This window comes from Diprion similis, chromosome 8, assembly GCF_021155765.1.
Source record: "Diprion similis isolate iyDipSimi1 chromosome 8, iyDipSimi1.1, whole genome shotgun sequence".
Taxonomy (NCBI): domain Eukaryota; kingdom Metazoa; phylum Arthropoda; class Insecta; order Hymenoptera; family Diprionidae; genus Diprion; species Diprion similis.
In genome coordinates this window covers 18541539-18560683 of record NC_060112.1, presented here as the reverse complement: position 1 = coordinate 18560683, position 19145 = coordinate 18541539, and the positions used below count along the sequence as shown (strand labels likewise).

Here is a 19145-nt window from a genome sequence, read left to right as displayed (position 1 = left end):
ATTCTTCTACCGACTTGTTGTCTCAGCTTGAGAAGCACTGTCGCGCGAATTGCCTTTTGGCGAGTAAGGATCGAACCCTTACAGCTGCAGTGTGTTGTTTCATTATCTCGTAAAATCCATCGTGTCCGCGATGGCAGTATAATGGTGTGAGAAAAAAATATCACCGAGATCACCGACGACGCCGAGGAAAGCAAAGACTTCAAATTGGGAGATATACGAAAAAGGTAGGCGAAGCAATAATGACAATTCTTAATGCACGTGAAATAATATCGCGTGACACTGTGTTGTCGGAAATGCGGGAACGACGGTTTTGCAAATCGAATATTTGCAAATTTTTGAAATCCTTCATGTGCTGGTTTGTTTAGTTTCGTCAATTAAAGATGAATTAAACTGTCCCGCTGTTATCGCGCCCGTAGTTGGATAAAATGTGAGTCGAACAACCTACTCGCTAAATATGAATCAGTTATAAGTATAGGTACCTGAAAAACAGTGAAATATCAGTGAAAAGTCATTGAATCATCGGTGTATTTTCCAGTGCTATATTTAAAACTGGAAATCAGTGAATAAGTTTCAATCATTAAAATTTCGAGAGTAGAGCTCCGAATCACGAGACTTCCGTAAATCGTGCACGATTTTCCCGTTTCATTCATATACTTATAACTCTTCAATTTTCGCCTCGTGACATCTCGATAATTGGCTGTCAGGTCCGAAGAGTTACTACGACGAGTGTGCATATGTGCCATTCCATCCTATGTGCAATTTAACCGTGCAGACGGAAAACAATGCCGCGGTAAAATCCGACCAGCGTTCCCGTCCCGATCTGACGAATCTCTCCTGCAGATGCAGATATGGGCGGGAAACAATAAACCGTTTTGCGCTTGTCAAACACAAATATGTACAAAGGTTGGAGGGGGAGGGGGGGGGGGGGGGGGGGCGAGGGCTAAGCACACACACCAGGAACGAAAGTCAACTCGACCATCGCCTCCCGTTTTCAAGCTGCAGTTTCAATTTATTTACGTTCTTGTAATCGCTTAAATAGACGCCCGGGGCTGTTAATCCCGCTCTTTTCATCATTCGGCACTGCTTGAACGGCGACGCCTCGCCTGCTCGTTTGTTGACTGCTTCGAGTTCCGCAATCAGAGGCTGCGCATCTCGGAGATCGGGCCCAGCTTCTTCCAGGTTCGAATATCACCGGTGAAATGGCACGTCAAATTATTCAAATTAACTGCACTTTGCTGACGAGGAAATCTACTCGATCACGGCGTCACTCGAGAACCGCGCTGACATAATTAATGTCAATGAATCGCAAAAGAGAAGCGAAGCTTTCATCACGTTGGATTTTCGGATCATTTCTGAATCCTCGTGCAGAAACGATCCGCGATTACGAAAATATTTAAAGCCAGTCAGGGCTTTCGCAGCGATAAAAATTGCTGAAATATCTAACAGCCAATCGTCCGAGGATTGGTGAGAATTTTCAAATCTCCTCCATCTACGTTCCAGATATTCTTTTCCCACCGATTCAACACTCGCGGCTCTTCACAAACTGTTTACCATGCGACTAGACGCTAATGAATGCACGCACACGCGATGCTTTCTTTATGTTCGTGCGGGATCACGCCGCAAACGGGCTTAACGGGGAATCCTAGGTACAGCTTTTGTGGATCAATTTCATTCATGCCCTACAATTCGACCAGCTATTCATGCATACCTTTACGTGTCTGAGAGAAAGAGGAAAACCACTTACGGATTTCGAGACTACACCCTGCTGCACCATTCGTCGTCACTTGTGCGATGGATTCCAATGAAGAGATTCAACCTCGGTATATGCCGTGTTTTCACCACGACGTCAGGAATTCGAAGAACGTTTTCGGCGTCGTAATTAATTTGGAATTCTTGGGACAGTTATAAGGTTGTTACTATCATTCTTAGTATTGTGTACCCTGAACTATTTCTCCAAAGGGACTCCAATTTTCGGAGCAGGTACGAATAATGAGAAATTTTCCAAACTACTATCTCCAAATTGAAGCAAATGGAAACAGGTCAATTTCATATTATTTTTCAGCTTTATGTAAATTATACGTGGAATAAAAATATTTCGAAGAATTCCTTATTGATTCTGTTATACCAACATGACCCGCAGGCTACGATATCCCGAAAACCTTGGCATCGATTAGACTTAAATTAGTTTGGGAACGAGACATCCATTTGAAGATTAAAAGGTTCGTTTCACGATTAAAAAGTGTTCGCAGTGGAATTCTACTGTTTGAATACTATTCCATAAATACTGTTTAAATACTTCCCTCTCTGTTGTGTCCCGCACGACACTTTAGTGGAGTGGAGGTATTTAATTAAAGATCAATTGTTCTAGTATTGTTTTTAGAACCTAACTATTTATTTACACGTTCATATGAGATGTTTATAAGATATATTGAAAATTCGTTGACTAGACAGTTAGTTAAAATCAGATATTTGACTGGTATTTGAAACGGTTAGGTACATATTTGTTGCTTGAGGTCTTGATAGGACTGTCGGTGGTTTGATGTCTCGATGAGAACTGTCTCGTTTTGAAGAAATAGAAGAAGGTGAATATGAAGGAGTTTCAATAAAATGTGGAGGGTGTAGGAGTTTACTGATTCGTCAACTTTTCCTATTACTTGATCATTGCAATTGGTGGGAATCCAGGATTGGTCAAGAAATTGCACCGGAAGTCTTGGTTGTAAGAATGGAAATTTTATATGTAGGGGGAAAGTAGGAGCATGCAGGTACGACCTGTGCTTGAACAATACGCGATCCTTCGGGACTTTCGCGTACCTGCTGTCCGGACAGGCCAGCATCCATATCTGACAGCCAACTTAATATTGATAATTGGTAAAAACCCAGGAGTAATAAAGTAAGGAAAACCCGCGCTGGAAGTTCCGTACGACGCTTAGACGGTTCATTCATTGCTCGATATTAAGTTTATCGTTTAGGGTCGCATTTCCTTCAGCGCGTTTTTTTATTGCCAAATGTGGGACTCTTGACTTTTTCGGACAGCTCGATACAGCTTGGGAACCACCGTCCAAGAAAATCCCAGGCGTATAAGAATATGTGGATTCAAAATTGAAGAATAGGCTAATTATGTCAATTAAATTGTGTTGATACGCAACACTCTCTTTCTCTCTCTCCTTTCTCTTCAGTATAATACGAGAAACGATTATAATCGTTGCGTAATGACCAAACTTTTCATGCATCAATTTCGTCATAAGTTTGAGAAGAAGAACCACAGAAGAGCCTTAAGAAATTGAAAAAATGAGTAAAAAGTATGGTGACCATTCATTTTGAGTCGTTATCGCCGTTCTATCTGATGGTAGCATCAACTTTAGTCGTAGGTATAATCATCCGGCAGGATTCAGACCCGAAGAAACGTTATCTGCGGTAGTTAATCAGGAATTCCTGTCACAATTATAATATAATTATTACACACACGAAACTATTCATCCCTTCAATTGCACAGCCCCATGCCGAGCTTTGATTACCATAGAAAGCAAAGTAGCTACTCCAACGTTTTCCCACCAAGATCCCACGCTCGATTTGCGCACTGAGTTTACAGTTTGAAAATTTTTTCAAAATTTGCAGAACAATTCCTCCCCGATTCCGCCGCGAAAACGCTGTTTGCAATTAGCTCAAATTATGTGCAAGCCGAACACGATAGCCTTTGACTGCAGCGTCAGCCTGCATTCAGGCATCACCGTATCACGTAAATTGAACTTACCTACAGTTTAACGTAGCATCACGATAACCCCAGTTTTACCAATCAGTTCTTTGAGTCTAAAAACTGATGGCGAAATTGGGGAAACAATTTTAATGAGGCGTGGGCTGAATACCCGAATCATTGAAACTGATAAACTGAAGCTCAATACTCCGACGGATTCTGATTCGATTATGAAAGATTTGCGCAATACTTCAAGAAGAATACTAGTTTCGAAAGTTAGTTTAAAATCTACATATCATTTGTTAATCTGAATTTTTAAGAAGAAAAATTATAAACTGCCTGCACCTAAATTTTTCAACAAATTTTTTGCCTTGTCAGAGACGCGGAGCCATCCAAGAAGGCTGATGTGAAAATAAAAGGTAGACAGAGAATGGTAACGTTTTTTTGACGACGACCGGTAGCATTCTATAGGTCAGTGATGCCATCCAAGTTTCCCAGCAACGCCCGGGTCGTACGCCCACCTTTCAACGGGTGTTAAGGTTGTTTTTTTTTTCAACGCCCCGCCGCTGCATAGCTAGTCTATTTACATCGATAAATTGCCTCTCCATTTTCTCATTCTATTTTCTATTTACACACGTATTCACGTGCTGGCGATAGAGCTACGTGACGCTGGTACATGCATTGCAGGTCAAAAGATATACGAGTTATCGGGACGATACGTCATCCTGATGTTGGATATAACGACCAAAGGAGAGTCGAATAATTATTTTAGTTGTTCCGAATCCTCAATCGGATGCAGTAAAGAAAAAGGATCTTATTCTTCAGACATTTTGTGCAGACGAGCGAGCTAAGATTCAGTCAGTGACAGAGAATTGCAAAAGTTTGATGCGTTCGTGGGAAAATTATTTTAACTCTGGCTCGAAATTGGGAATCTAATTATGAGATAATAGATGATACGTAACACTGTACTTATCGTTTTCGAGAAATTTCTGCGCTCTTTATCGGCATTCTTTGATGACTTGGACAGAAATCATTATCTACTGTATACGTATAAGCCAGAATATTTCTTGGCAAAGCGGGTGTTTAGAGAATCGGCGCCAAGATGATTCGAGTGCAGCCAGGGATTTTTTACGACTGCATGGTGAATAGAAATAAGAGATATAAAAAAGTGGCAGCAGCCGTATAAAATGGAAAATCTAAATACTGGGACGGAACGCATAATCGGGCGCAATAAATACATCGCGTGCGCACTTTTCTGCCTCGACGAACCGCCAGACGTGGCCTAATTCCTGCGGTCATCACTCGCCAACTGCGTTGCACTAGATGAAATGGTTTACCCTACGCTGTATATGCAAGCGTGTCGAAACGCCTAAACAAGCCCGTCGTCATCGGCCAATTAATTTCGCCGGTTTTACAGAGTATGTATTTCGAGATTATACACTCATACCTACACCCTCGTAGGCATACGCGCGTTACGCACGCCCGAATATTTCCATACCTCGTCACTGCAAAGGCAAGGATCAATTGAACTAACTGAATCATCGTCGTACACTCGAAACCGAAAATTGAAATGAATGACTTTGCCCAATTGCTGTTACGATTCATGGAAAACCCGAGTGAATATGCAGTTGTTTGCGCAAGCACTCGACTCAATGCAATTGCTACAGAAAGACTCATCGTCAATGTCAGGTCAGCATGGCCACGAAATTCTGCGATACGATTTTGCGAGGGCAATTGATACGTCCGGTCCGCCGGCTATTCATCCGGTGGAAATTGGAGTGAGTTTTCGATTACGCCAATGATTGACCGCGACGGTTGCAGTCCCGATTGCATCGGTATAGGTAGGTACAAATTTCTCTCGATGAAATCTCGCTAATTGGATTTCCTACGACGTCCAACTCTGAACCGTCGTTCTTCGCACACTTGCCCACCTGCCGATCTGTAATACCTACAATTAACCGGCTGGCGCCAGTCTTTCAGCCAGGCGTCGCCGAAGTAATGAGACGCTGTAATGAAATCCGCAAATCGTAGTGAGACAACCACTGTTATCCGGGCAGAGTCTTGTTATAAATATAATGAAATTATCATTCTTTTTTCTTTCAACACGCATTTTATGTTGCGAGTTGTTTTGCGCTTGCTTTTGAAATTAGGTGTCGGTTCGATAACGAGGTATAATCAGTTTCGAGAATCTTACTCATCTGGCTTAAGGGGGTGCTCTGGTCGATTTCGAAGTTCACGTATATATCTATAGATATCGAAGTTCACGTCTATACGAAATTTTAAAGAAAAACACTCCAATTCATTTTCATTTGACGTAGAAATAAAAAAATGGCACAGATTATACGAAATCGCAATAGTAAATTTAGAATTCATGCAATTTCTTTATTTCTCCGTCAATTGAAAATCCATCTCGACGCTCGTTTTGAACAAACGTATTATCGCATTCGGATAGCTGATTAGTACCGCGCAGCTGAATGTCTTCTAATTTTTTCCTCCAGACCAATTTCCTTTTAAAACTTCTCAGAATTCTTTTGCTCGCACCATATCGCGTGAGTGTATAAACAATTTCTGCGTGTGAAATTCGGTCCATGCGTCATTCGCAATCGTTTCGATGCCACGCAACTCTGATAACGCTGACTTTTAATTGCCCGTCGTTGAATAACCAGTGCGTCACTTTTCTTAGAAGGATGATTACAAGCTTTTATAATTCTCTGATACGACTGTAATTTCTTCGTCCACGTTGTGGCATGCAAAACATTTGATTGTGCAAGAAACTTAATTAATACTGTTGTCAATTCGTCACGTTATTCAAGGCCCGTGGTGCTCGAACGATAATCATTCTGAAGGATTGTAAAATTTCACGGGCTGAATAAAAAATGGTGCAACCCGCGGTTTATAAACATAAGGGCCGTGGATTCGGTTAATTCGATTATTTTCGCTCCTCCCGACGGACGTCTGGCTGTGAATTGACCCAAAAAGTGAACGATCTGCCTGCAGAGCTTCAAATGCTACGTACACAATCGTATATCTGCGTAAAACTGTATCGACGAATCACACACGCCCAGCCGTTTAGGCAACGAGATCACAAACACGCTTAAGGGTGTTAGGCTATACATTCTCAACAAAAAGTGAGTCTCATCGACAATGTTGAATACTTTATCATGAGATAAAAGTCGGAAAAAAATTAACCATAATAAAGACGATAAGAAAATCAAATTTGGATAATAATAATGCCCAAAAGTTATCAATACATTGTTTGAACGAAAGACTGTTCAACAAATTTTCAGGGTACGTTTTCTTGTCATGGGAAATGAATTCGTTGATTTTTCTGCATACACATGAATTTAAAAAAAAATTTATTCATTATTCTGAAATTTACGTTTTCGAAAATTTGTGAAAGCTGTATTTACGAAACTATTCGTTCAATGGCCCGGAAACTTTTTATTTATAACATACAATATTCTCAGAAAAACGTATCCAAAATTCACAATTTATCTTACATTTTTCAAAACTCAAAATTTTTAAAAACAAAATAATATGAAATTCATGTGTATTCAGAAAAATCAACGAATTTATTTCACATACAAATAAAACATTTCCTAAAAATTTGTTAAGCAGTGTTTTATTTAAACAATTTATTGATAACTTTTGGGCATTATTGTTATTCGAATTTAATTTTTTTACCATCTTTACTGTGGTTGATTTTTTTTCGTACAATTTTTATCTTATCATAAAGTATTTAATATTCTTGACGGGTTTCACTTTTGGTTCAGAATGTATAGCCAATACATCCTAATCGTGCAACGATAATTCGTCGTTTATTCATCGCACGCCGAGTGAGCGAGCAGATCTGGCTGTAACGTTATTGTTTAGTTCGAACCGGAAGCAATCCAATCAACTACTAGCGAGGAGGAGGAGGAGGAGGAAGAGGAAGGCTGGTGGACCATTCGAACACGATGGACGCCCCACGCCGCAGAAGGCTCTACATGAAACGATTTAGTACCTATCACGCAGCGTGGCGCACGCGTGTCGCCGATCGAAGATAGCTTCCATGTCCCTGAGATTTACGCCCCGAACTAATTGGAATTGGATTTACTAGTGCGCTAACAGACGGCTCCAGGCATCCCCCTCGGGGCGGGGAGGGAGGGGAAGGAAGGGAGGAAGGGAGGAAGGGTGTGGGAGAGATCTCTCTCGGCAGATCTCGTCGAAGAAGACCTCGAGATGGATCTTGACTTACGCACTTACATGCTGTAAATACATGCGACATGCTTTGACGCGCAAACCCGCGAGTGGATCGGAGCAATTACGTAATTTGTTACAACGGGCTTCGCTGATCGACTGAAGATCGTTGTTCCACCTCCATGAATTCGAGTTTCGGTCCACCATATAATATCATGCGAATTATTTTCATAAGTTTATTTGCCGTCATATAATGTTGTAGACGTCGTTTCGAAGACTAACCAAAGTGTCTTGGAACGAAAATTTTCCAGTATCTCAAATTGTAATCTGAAATGAAGCTATTTATTTGTCTGACCATTCCTGTCCGACTATCGCGATAATGACGATCACCGATCTGAAATGTTTTTCCGAAGACCTGAAATTTCTAATCTGGGAAGACGAGTTTTTTAGAAAATAATTACAATGTTGTTACCGCAACTGCTGCAACAGCTACATTTGTTAAAGTCGTAACAACTCGTACCGATCCTCATTTTGTACTGCGGAACTACGATACGAATGGCTATGTATAGTTTCATACACGCTTATCGGCGTCACTCGATACCGATTATTGTCAGGGTCTCGCGGTGCCCGTTGCAGTGCTGCCCAGTTTACGAGGCAGTCGTTTACGTTTTGTCGGACGATACATTATGTGCCGTATAAAAGGAAATAGGTCTTTCTAATCTCCAGATCATGGCTACGATTCACCAAGTTTTATGACAATCGTGACAAACATTACCTTCTCTCACTCCCTGCTAGTCGTGACGATCCCTTGCAACTCAATGGCTGATGTGAATCTACAATCTATGATATGAGAAAAGTAGCCATTTTATCAGGGATTTCAAGAAAAAACTGTAGACCAAGAGAAGATTACGACTCTGAAAAAAATTCAGTCAAAATACCTAACAGCAGTCGTGTGAAATTCAATACCACGGATCGCTCTGTGCCAGAAATTGGAAACTTTTCTATGTAGCACCGATGCAAGTTTACCCCGCAACTTCCGAACGGGAAACATATTGCAGCAAACGTGTGGATTGATACGGGTAGGTATGGAAATATGGAGAGCGTAGTCACACCGCTTTGCAGTTGTCACAACGTGTCTAGAAAGTTTCAGAATCTAGATATTTTCATGTAGGTAGATGGGTGTCGCCATCTTGAAAGAAATAACTCATACACGAGATCTGAGACCCATTCGAGCAGTCTGACATCAAGCTTACATTATTACCCTAGAACTTGGCATGTGCATTTGCTTCTAAACTTCGATATTTTTGAAACCCGATGACGATTCCTTCGCGCAGCTTTTTTCCTAACAATCCCTTCAGTCCCGCAGCCTTCGCTGCTCGATCATCTGAAGTAGTGCAGTCAGGTAGTGCAATCGCTACCTGAGACTGCACTGTCTCGGCGATCGATCCGAAGATACGGATCTGGCCGTTTATCACTTCGACGCTTTACAATCGCTGCAGCCTGTTTCAACGATTACCAATGCATTGCTTTCAAGCATACACCGACAACTGGAATGCGGAATTTTCACACTTGCTGCAAAGTACGAAGCGATTTAAATCACTGCAGCCTGCATTACGTTTTGACATATTGAATGAGGATCCAGTCACTGAATACTGGAAGTATAATTTTTTTCTCTGATACTGGCAGGCAAACTAGCGCAAATGATGATTAATCGTTGCCCTGTGATATAGAGAATGCGAATTCAATAACTTCGAGCTCTCATAAATGCAAGCAATGGTGTGAACACATTTAGGAGCCGTGTATATAGACGATGATACTGGAACTTGTGAACCGCGCCAGACAACCATGGCAAAAAACCGGCGCAATCTACTTTCTTTCTCGAGGAAAGTTATATTCTCCGAGTATAATTATCGTAAAAGCCATTAGCTGATTGTAATTTCTCAACCGGAAACTGCGGGAATACGTTATATCAAATTTTCGAGTATATACATATATATATATATATATATATACATGTAAAATGTTCTGATCTAACAGCAGACGGGTGTTTTTATTAATTATCGCGATAGTGATATAAAATATTCACACGATTACTACCGTACTGCAGAAGTACGACAGTTTCGAATGTGCTGCATGCACGTTTTTTCAGTCTCCATTTTCTTCTACCCAGCACGATTCTCCGACTGAAGCGCATAACTGCGTTGAGCGGAAATGCAATAACCGCTGATTCGAGTAATCTTAGACTAAGTATCCAAGGAATTTCGATTCCAACGTGGATAATTTACAGGATCGCTTCACCGCCAACAAGTGATTAAATAAATAAGAAATCGTTATTATACAAAAAGTTATCGCTGTCAAAGTCATGCGCGATGTTGTCGTTGGCCACATACGTTATTACACTCCACGACCAACCATCCACACACGCGGCTTTCTCTGACGTCGTGGTATAACCGCATCATTTATTTATGTGGGATGCGAGCCGCAGCGAAGGCAGAATGGTCCCTCGCTTAATATTGGGGGAAGAAAGTCGAGAAAATGAAGAGAAGAAATTTATTTTATACCCGTGGTTTTCACGGAACGTTTCCAGCGCGGCATTGAAAGGGACGAAAAGAATGGATCCAAAATATGTGGTCAGAACCTCCCACGCTATCACCCTACGTATCCACGTGTATGAACTAGGTGACGTTTATCGCTGTACCATACACCCGATCATCCGCGTAATAAAGACATATTATCTACCCCAACGCAGCCACTTTTATCCGTAAGTAGATTTTTAAATGCACAGATATCTTTCGTCGATACGAACCTATGATTGTTTTTCCTATTAAAAAAATTAAACTTCACGAAAAAGTTAGCAATTTATTATATAGCTGCTCGTACGCGGTATTTATGAAGTATTCACTTGCTCACTTTTCACGCTGTTAACCATTACGCTAATTCTACGTAGTATTTTCTTTGCGGGCTACCAGCTGGTGATCTCACTGATCTTGTTTTTCAATCTTCTTCTTTTTACTGTGAAACCGTATGTGTCGAACTGCGTGAGACAGCCTGACGCTATCGCTTTACCAGAGAATACAAATCACCGCCGTATATAATAGAGCTTGAGATCTAACTTTGCAGAATCTGATCGCAGACCGCGATATAATAATTCTGACAAAAAGCTGGTAAAAACGGATTCAACAGGAGGTATCGACGGCAATGAACGTTGCAGCGAGAGTCGCGAGTTAAGTGACATTTGTCAAAGAGAGGGGCAAACTTTCGTTAAGCTGGAGGATGAAACTGGTTTAGCATACCAGTCTTGGCGCTTGTCGACTTCTTCACGCCCGCTAAATGACAGGAATTAAGAAAAGTTTTGAAAACTTGTATAAACGGGGTGAAGGGGTGCCGGTGCAGGGATGGCGATATGCTAACTATCTGGAAAAAGTTCCGGAACATCTCAGCCGAGTTAATAAGCCTAATTTAATTGCATTGGCTCAAACTTTTCCCCGCAGCAGCTCGACGTCGAGGGTGCGGAACAAAGTCCGTTTTCTATTGTCACGAGCAAACACGAAATTATAAAGCACTGAGGTCAGGCGATCCGTTTAATCCTGGAAAATTTTACGTCTCCTTAAAATTGGGGTGAACGAAAGAAAGATCGAAAATTAAATCCCGACGTAACGTCGAAAGTTCCGTCACCTTCTAATTATCGGTGAAAGATTTATATACCTATAAAAAGTCTAATTAATTAGCTGACAACGAGCCCTTTATCGAGCTATACGTCCCACCCATCGAGAAGGACGAACCCCATTTTTCACCTGTCCCCAAAACTCACGCGATACTGGTGATCGTTCTGCGTGTAGCGCGAGCTTCGGTTTTTCTTTACGGTGAACGTCCGACCAGTGAGCTAAATGATTAGAGACTCTCGATCCCTCTGCCACAGCTGGGGCTTTTTTTAAGCTTTTTTTATACCAGGATACAAATCTGTCCGTGTTTTCGGTACAAATGATCGCAACCCCGGCAAAATGACTTGTCAAAGACAAACGAAATTGTTATAATTTTTATTAAACCGTTCTTAATCAATGAAGAAATATTTGTAATTTCGTTTTTTTAATACAAGTGAAAAATTGAATGTGATATAGAGTATTGAAAAGAAACTAAAAATGTAGCTTGAAGTTCGAACCGGATTTGACGTTTCATTTGGCAACAAATTCAGCACCACCAATCGCCTGATCTTAATTATGAAAGAAACTTTTCGATACTTGGTTGCAATTATCCGCCTCATATTAGTAAAAAATTTTCTCACGAATATAAAAGAATAGCTTAGCTATTTAAATTGATCGAAACGTGGCGTACCTCGAAAATCCTTGAGGTAGGTGATCCATCATAGATTCCGTGCAGCGGTGTCTGCGTCAAGTTGAATTTGCGGCCGAGAATGCCTTACGCAACGTATCTTTAGCCATGGGCATGGATCGTGGCTGCTAGAGTAACGGCTGTACTATACATACATACATATATAGCCGCATTTACGTGATCTGGATAGCGTACGTAGTACGATGGGAATTTATCAACTGCCTCTAGGCGGTTATACGCCTCGACGCTGACTCAGCGGGCAGCTATCTCATTCACCGCAGAAAGAGGCGAGATTTCGCGAGATCGTCCCGATGCTTGGCTAATCTTTATTTCTGTCCACACTACGCTTCAGGCGAGCTTCGTCATGTGACGCGTTGTTGACGGGTGAAAAGAACAATAAGAATGATTATATTAGGTAATGAATGATTATAGTATTACAATGAATACTCTATAAAAATCTGAACGTGCACAAGATTTGCATATCACTCGAGTGACACATTCGCAGAAGTTTGCACTTCGCGAGGAAACAGCTTACAATCAGATGAATACCGTCAACGTTGATTTTTCCGTTGAACGGCGTGTGATTGATTTAAGGAATCGAATCGAGCCTGAATATCGCGAATCAGCGACGGATTTAGAAACACGCGTCTCGATAGATTTCGAGAAACGCCCTCACAGGCTGTGGCTAATTATAGTAATGAATTACGATGCTCATTATAAATCGGACGCGTCCTGATACACAGGCGGGGAAGAGAAATCATTTCACTTCCTATCCAGGGAGTTTCTTTGGCACTCTGCCTCGCGCCTCTTATAGACTGGCCGAGTGGGTGGTCCACGTCTTCTAGATTTTATGGTAATTTGCGAATCGATCTATCGATCGACTACAGTGAGGTTCATATCTGATTGCATCGCTACTTGAACGCTGATGTAACGAAAGTCGAATTAGCTTATAGGTTGGCGTTTTTTTCCGAAGATTTAATTTCAGTTTCAGAGACGAATCAGAGCCGTGCTGCATCCTGCACTAGCCATGCACTTTTCCCTTAATCGGTATTACGCTGAACTGGTTTGTGACGTCTTTGTTTATCGCAGATCGGTGACGCTGTTTTGCGGAGTCACCGCAACGCCGGTTGAACGAACTTGGCAGACTTCTTTTTATCTACTAGAAGACTGTCAGGGTCACGGCACTGACGTAACGTCCGATATTAGACTCTCTTTAATTTATTAATATTTATGAAAACTGTACTAAATTCAACCCACGCGTAGTTTTAGTCCGACAACGAAAGTCAGTTTGCGAGTAGATCTATCTATTGCTGACTGAGCTTGATCCACGCTAAATATAGGGTTACAGAATTGAAATTCATTACCGATTTGGATGCACAGTTGAACGCTGCTGAATAAATATTATTAGACCTTACACAAGGACAATGGGGGAATTCCAGAGCCATGGTATCGTGACCCTCGGAGATAACATAATAGATTTATCAACATCTGTTCAGAAGATCGATACTTCTGAGGAAATTTTTGCTGACCATGAAAGTTATATGTGACACGATATTGCGGAGAAGTACAAACATTCATTATTAATTTATTTTTCTTCCCTCATGCTGGGTTTTCCAAAGAAACTCTCTTGATTATTTATTACTACAAACTAATTATTTATCCGCGCAAAACCATCTGTTCCAATGGAATATTATAAATTTCTTGCCATTCTGACCACTCTACCTTTAATCTTATCTCGATTGGCTTCCTCGTTTATATGAATTACCACAACTGCAAATAATTATTGTGTTACTTGAATAAGATTGAATTTCAATCCTGAAGCTTTACAATGTAGCGAAGATAGAAAAGGTTGAATTTACTGTTAAACGGTGAATATCCACATCTCGACAGCCTATAATTCAGAGCGAGTGACGCAAGAACCGACCGAAGTCTGCGTAATGAAATGCGAGTTTAATCCGTACTTCATCCGTGAAACAAGGATCATTTGCCGCTCGATATTCCCTCAGATTGATTGATCCGCAGTGCATATAACTGCAGCAGATCCGCTGCGCATCGAGCGTGCATCGAGAATTAATCAAGCTCCAGGTCCAGAAGCTAATTGCCGCGAAGTGAAAAAATCTGTCACCGATGGCGAGGATGTAAATTAGTGACAAAGTGTAGGCGGTATTAAAATAGTGGTCGGTGGTATGCAGTTTTAATTAGTCAGGTCATCAAAGTGGCTTATCGTCAAATCGCTGCGTCGGAATTTGGGCCCAGCGGTGCTGCTTCAAACCCGTCGGTATCCACGCGCAGTATATCGGCAGTAAAGATTAGCCCAAAGTTTAAACTAGATAAGTTCGAAAGTATTCCGATATTCCGGTTGCGCGAGATACCTATATACATATAAAAACGAATCAACCATATCTCCGTTGACGATATTCGTCCTGCGGTAATTCCGCCCTAAAAATAAGCGGTCTTGTCCATTTCGATTGGAAGTTCTTTAGCGATAAGCTCGTGATTAGTGACGGTCTTACGTTTGGTCGAAAAAATTCAGTCCCCGCGAAACGCGTCGGGTTGCATAAGCGTCGAATCCAGCGAAAGCACACCCGAGTGAGTCAGCGGCGAGCTTTCGTGGCGCTTGCAACCGAGATGCGTTCATCGGTGATCCGGCGTCGCGATGCTGTGCGCGCCTCGAAGACGCCCGGTGTTTATGTATATTTGCATACACGAAGAAGCGAATCGTGTGTGAGCTCACGGTCTGCCGTGCGCTGCGGTCCGTATAATAGGGGATATGCGATGGAAGTGGAGCAGTCTCGCCGTGCAAGCCACGCGTCTCCGAGTGTCCGAACTACTCCCGCGATACGTCCGACCGAACCGGTGACAAGTATTGTACGTACCAGGTGTAATACCTAAGCCTTCGAATTTTCCGCAGCTTCGAGTGAATTCGCCGATTCTCCGCGAAAGTGCCGCGAAACAGTGTCAACGGATCAATTTCTGCTTTTCAGTTATTTCGTTTTACTTCTATTTTTACTGCCTTTTGGGAAAACACATAAGAAAGGTTCGTTGCTGTTTCGTATTATACGTATTGTTACATGTAATTACACTTAGAATTTCCAGTTTACCTTCAAGGTCGGTAGGTACTACGTCTGTGCTACAGTAGCCGTGGTCCTTGATTTAATTTTATCTGTACGCCGATATTGGGTCACTTGTTCGATAGTTTTTCAAGGGGACATGCTCTGATCGCTGCCCAAAGTTTATCGTTTTATTCGTTTTAAGCAGGCCCTGCGTATATTTTTATTTTATACAGTAACGTGTTACTTATAGTATTGGACCAAGTATCGGGGGAAAAAAGTGGACAGAATTTTCTAATTTTTAAAAAATTTGGTAAAGCCGAGGAGAAGATGAAAACATACGTAAAGTACTGCATGTTTCTTAGGGGGTGAATTTAACCACTAGAAACAACATTTTAAACCCATCACCTTTCACTCCTGGCATAAATATGAAGTACTTGAAATACGAAAGGCACTTTTCTTGGAATTCATTGTATTGCTCTATCCTGTGCCACTTGCGAACTAAAGGCGATAGACCAAAAGATCTTTAACTAATTTAAAAACTTTGAAGCCTGAGGAAAAAGAGTATAGCTTTAAAAGGGTGTGTCTTATGTGCCTTATAGTTCGTACTTTGCATGAATTGAACGCAGCTTGTCGTCAAAAGCATGAGGATCGAATATCCCGCTCTGTTACGGAAAAAACAAATAAATTATCGATCATTTTATTATACCTTCGTCGATGAACAAGTTCTTGATCATTTGAAGGCGGAAAATGAAAAAAATTATGTCCCGATGTAAATTTTTCTCCAGCAGACAATGCAGACTGCATGCCACCTAAGATAGAGAAACTTTCTGCGAAGTATGTTGTACATATAAAAATCTTTTTGGCATGAATAAGCGGTGTTTTTACGGGCCATATTTGCGAAGCGATAGAAGCTGCTAATTGAATAATTACAACAATCATTCCGTCCAACCGAATGACGAAAATACCATTTTAGCAATTCAAATTTTGTGCAAATCAAACCGCGATGGTATTAATTTCTAGCTGTTTAATTATCACACGAAATAAACTGATGACGAAGCCGTGATTGGGAGGTGGAAAACATCATAAAAATACGGAAATAACTGCAAAGATATTTGATGAATATTCTGGCTGGTGTTCGTCTCTTTCGAAATTGAGATATAAAAAACCCGAGGAACTTTTAGTGCCTATATACGTTCAGAATTGAGTCAACCATCCATTTTCTAAAAGCATAAAAACCAAGGCGAGACTCGGTTCGTTTCACAACTCTCCCGCGAGTTCCCCAAGTAAAAGTTACCTCCGGTGAAATAACATCATCTCCAGAAAGTGACTCGTATCTGGTTGTCCAGGTTTGGTCCGGCAGTCCTTGTACATACAAGCCGTACACATACGGTGCAATCCCGCGTCGCACGAAGCGTTAAATCTTATCCGTCAGACGCGGTCAGCATTTTTTTTTTTATATAATGAGGAAATTTTCGGCTGATGAAATGAATGAAGAAATAGCGAGAGAGAAAAATTGAATGTAGACGATAAAATGAACGGATTAGTCGATATGCTGACCTATTACAAGGGTTGTAATGCAGTGCAAAGCGCCGCGATCTATTCTTATCGTGAAAAGGGATTCCGCGATCCGTAATTGAGTCGCGTGGAGAATTCGAGTCACGAGTGTGCAGGACGGTCTTCCATAATCCGCGATATCTCAATCAGTATCAGTTCCGACCGGTCTGAAATGCTTCCGGAATATCGGAATAACCGAGAAAGTTATTATAGCCGGGATAAGTTGTTTTTATCAATCTCGGAGGTCGGAGGCACGTCTGGATGTCCGGCGCCGAGATACGTGCGTCGAGAATGTTATAACATTCTCCTCGAGGGCGAGTCTCGATCCTTTATTCCGACGTCAAAAATCCCCCGCCTCTTATTCTCTCTCGCTCTTGCTCTCGCTTCGAACTCTTCCAAGACTCTGAATACCAAACTTGGCTGATGTTGAGCAATGCAGTCGTTTGATTTACGGCCTGTACGCCGACCTGGAATCAAGACTCCATGCCAGAGTGCAGGGATCGACGAACAGGAAACTCCCGGCTATCCGAAGGAACCGAAACTTGCAGACCGGACTGACGTGAGTTCTAAACTTCACTCGTAGCTCGCTGCACTCCTGTAAAGCATCGGCCAAATCCCATGGCTATTGGCGTCGTGAATACGTAATAGTATAAGCACAGAAACGAATCACCGCCAGCATCTGCACTGCACCGATAAAATTCTTCTACTTCAACCTGCGTCGAAAAACTAAAGTGATTTGTCGTCCGTGGATGCGAAAGAAAGTTTCATTTTTAACTATACCTACTTGCACTAAATGAAAAAAAAAAAAAAAAATCTATGACAACAGCAAAACGTTGCCAAAATTTTATCAGATATACGTTTTTTAGCGTGTAGCAAAAACTTTAGGCGTCAAAAAAAGTTCTCAATTTCACGATACAAACCGCAGGAGAACTCTGCGAACAGATTGAGAAAGTATTTTTTCTACCCCTGTATTGACACTCTTTTGTCCTTCCAGCTAAACGTACTTCATCCTGCACCGTGCAGTTGAGAAGCATGAGAGAGGAAATGAAATTTTGCACTAAAAGGGTGAACGCCAGACGTGCGCAGCGCAAAACGCGTGACTTTGACAATGAAAATCGGTCCGTAGTATTGCCCCATAAGCATTGGCGCAGAAGTTCCGTGATTCCCAGACAGTACCTTATAAGGTTTGTCGGTGCAGCCTGATGCTTATTAGACTCTTTCTTTATGCAGGAGCACCAATAGCAAGCAGTCGCTACTCGCAGCAGCAGCGCAGATATTCAATTAAACGATCACTTTGGAGCACAGAGTCTGGCGTGTGTTTACGTGGGTGATAATTAACTCCATTAATTAGTAACCCTGGAGCCTCCTGGCTCACGTCGAGCTTATGCAATGAAGCCATTGAATCTGCATCCGAAAGTCAACGCCTGCCTAGACGAGGCGCCTTTTTTATATTCGATAAAAATTCTTGGACTGCATCTTTGCATTTACTAAGTAAGCAGTAATTCGATCCCGTAGTGGCGAAGCTAAATCGTGATAAGATTTCTCAAAGGTTTCCTGTTTGCGGCCGCGGATGCTTGTTGTTGCTACTAATTTCTCTGCACTGCAGAATTGTGAATTTACTTCATTCTTATGACGGATTGTCACCACATCATTAATTAAGAACGTACATTTTTACCGGCTCAGAGTCCACGTTACAGAATCCGGAAGTTCAATTACTTGTTTTGACCGACTGTAATGCTTATCCGTTATACATCGGACATCAATGAGCTAGCGTATTTTTATATGTTGCAATTTCTACGTTTCCGGTCTCCTCTTGTCGCAAGATTCGGGAAACTACCAGGAAAAGTACTGTTTCGTCACTGATCCAGTTATCCTCGATGCTTTAGAAAATAAAATTTCGCAAATGGATCACTCAATGGAAAATCCTTATTGAGTTTCGTATACTCTGCAGTCCAAACGTACAAAATTGCTTAAGAATCGGGAATATTGTGAGGAAAGTGTAAAACGTCAATGTTTACGAATAAATGAATGAATCGCTCTTCATTGATAGAACTGTAGGAAAAAGTTAGTAGATCAGTTATTTCACTAATAAGCGATAACTTTAGTTGTTTGTTAACATAATCAGACAGTATCTTCATTTATCGATTATCGAGCCTGCTACGTCACACATACACGTATAACTTTCTTCAAAGAGGGTCGGTCTGCAGAAGGGTGGAAAAAAGGATGGTCGAGATTTCCGTCCGGATTAATTATCGGTTTTATCTTCAAGGCAAGTGAAGCGAAACCCCGCAGAGACGAGGGAAGAACGGTCTGCTGTACGAGCTAACCGGGGGTTGATT

General features: G+C 41.6%; 1 protein-coding gene across 1 annotated transcript in view; it reads right to left on the bottom strand.

Moving 5' to 3' along the window:
- Nucleotides 1–19145, bottom strand: part of LOC124409112 (synapsin) — a 96691-nt gene that overhangs the window by 30761 nt on the left and 46785 nt on the right. The window lies entirely within an intron of this gene.